Below are 2297 nucleotides of genomic sequence, written 5' to 3'. Positions count from 1 at the left end.
TCATCTTTATCTTTTCTCCTTCTCTCCTATCAAACATCTATCGTCCTTATCTCTCCTCCTTCTCTCCTATCAAACATCTATCGTCCTTATCTCTCCTCCTTCTCTCCTATCAAACATCTATCGTCCTTACCTCTCCTCCTTCTTTCCTATCAAACATCTATCGTCCTTATCTCTCCTCCTTCTTTCCCATCAAACATCTATCGTCCTTACCTCTCCCCTCATCTTTTCTTTGTAAGTTACGTCTCAGTCAGACCTCTAATCTTCGGCACTTCTGTGATCTGTTTGTGCCGTAAAACTTTTACTAAAACTATAACAAATCGTTGTTTCTTCCTAGACATAGTGTTTGAACAAAATAATATATACCTAGCGTAGTACACAGATTAAAAGTTGGCCGAATCCCGAAGGAAAATTTCTTGCTTTTTTTCATTGCCCAAAATACATGTCGTTGTAGAATCTGTGGTACAATGGTGGCGTGGGTGGTCTGGTGGTTAGGTTACCGCAATCCTTGGATTGTGGGTGTCTGGTGGTTAGGTTACCGGACTCGCAATCCTTGGATTGTGGGTGTCTAGTAGTTAGGTTACCGGACTCGCAATCCTTGGATTGTGGGTGTCTAGTGGTTAGGTTACCGGACTCGCAATCCTTGGATTGTGAGTGTCTAGTGGTTAGGTTACCGGGCTCGCAATCCTTGGATTGTGGGTGGCGTGGGTGGTCTGGTGGTTAGGTTACCGGACTCGCAATCCTTGGATTGTGGGTGTCTAGTAGTTAGGTTACCGGACTCGCAATCCTTGGATTGTGGGTGTCTAGTGGTTAGGTTACCGGACTCGCAATCCTTGGATTGTGGGTGTCTAGTGGTTAGGTTACCGGACTCGCAATCGTTAGACTGTGACGTAGGTAGTCTAGTGGTAAGGTTACCGGACTCGCAATCGTTAGACTACTGGTTCGGGGGTTCGAGCCTCAGCTCGGCCCGTCGCCAGGGTCCTTGGGAAAGGAAAAACACTTGACACTTCCCCCATTGACTGGCTCGTTCCTTTCGTTGAGAGAGACGGTAAACTCGGAGGTCCCGCCTTTTAAATAACCTAATACTAATACAATAGTGCTGACAGGGGCGTTAAACCTCTACCTTTAATTTTGCCACTTTTTTGTGATATCATTCCCGGTCTTTGTCCAGGATTAGAGAAGTGACGTGGGACAAGACTCTTTAGGGCTGGGCAATGGGTCGCTTTAGCAAAATCCGGATATTAATTATGTTAGTGCACCTCTTCGGCAAACGGGTCAGGAAAGAAGGTTAAGAGTCTTAATCCGGATAATGTTTCATTGAGAATTATCCGGTTGTCCATGTAGATTATCCGGATTTCGCCCACCTCTGCTTTCAGTGAAGTTGCACCTGTTGACCTGGCACTGTAAGGGGAATCAACTCACTGTTATCCCTCTCTCCTACCTTAGGCCATATTACTGCCCTTGAAGCAAATGAAGCGTTTCCTTTTGTTGGCAAATTTCTGCTTTAACTAAAATGCCAAATACATTTTTACGACTTGGTTGAATACTACTATTATTATAACGATATTTCGTCTTGATCTCATGACCATGTTTTAAATATCATGTTTTTGTTCTGTCCCTCTGTCAATAAATGTTCCGAAATGAGCTCTGTAGCGCTTTGTGTCCACTGCGCGATCTTCTGTTCTGTTTCTTTGGTTTTGGTAAACGATTTACGGCGCTTGCAACTGCATAAGGTCATATGAGCGCGCGGGACAAATTAAGTTTAAGTATTTTCAGTTTGGTAGGAATTAATTTTAAACTTTGCCCAAGTGACGGCGGATCCTACTCATCGAACGTGTAGTTACGTTTCTTATTTTTTCTTAATCGCCGTTAGCAGCTCATCTCGAATCGTTTTCAAATGACAAGAATTCGAGTGCTCAAGGACTTTAAGAGACTCCCAGGTATGTTGTGTGAAATTGTTTCCGTTTCCTTCTCACAAACAACATGCATCAGTAAATATTTACATGATATTGATATGTACTAACTCACCAAAAATACATCAGTAAGATTTATCTACCGCATAATATGTACTGACTCACCAAAAATACATCAGTAAGATTTATCTACCGCATAATATGTACTGACTCACCAAAAATACATCAGTAAAATTTATCTACTGCATAATATGTACTGACTCACCAAAAATACATCAGTAAGATTTATCTACCGCATAATATGTGGCGTCGGTGGCCTAGTGGTTAGGCTCTCGGACTCGCAACCGTAAGGTCGTGGGTTCGAATCCCGTCAAGGGCCCGACGTTG

At 43.1% G+C, this 2297-nt stretch overlaps 1 long non-coding RNA gene across 3 annotated transcripts; it reads left to right on the top strand.

The window, feature by feature from the left end:
* The first annotated feature begins 212 nt into the window (after window positions 1-212).
* Window positions 213-1643, top strand: LOC101863395. Of its 3 annotated transcripts, none has more exons than XR_001185390.2 (2): window positions 213-666; window positions 722-1643. It is a non-coding gene; the product is annotated as an uncharacterized LOC101863395 (long non-coding RNA). The 3 variants fall into 3 exon arrangements; XR_004859319.1 differs by having other exon boundaries at window positions 213-721; window positions 767-1643; XR_004859318.1 differs by having other exon boundaries at window positions 215-666; window positions 767-1643.
* The last annotated feature ends 654 nt before the right edge of the window (window positions 1644-2297 follow it).

This window comes from Aplysia californica, unplaced genomic scaffold (genome assembly GCF_000002075.1).
Source record: "Aplysia californica isolate F4 #8 unplaced genomic scaffold, AplCal3.0 scaffold01063, whole genome shotgun sequence".
NCBI lineage: Eukaryota > Metazoa > Mollusca > Gastropoda > Aplysiida > Aplysiidae > Aplysia > Aplysia californica.
Note: the sequence above shows the minus strand (reverse complement) of the source record. Positions and strands in the feature narration are given on the sequence as shown.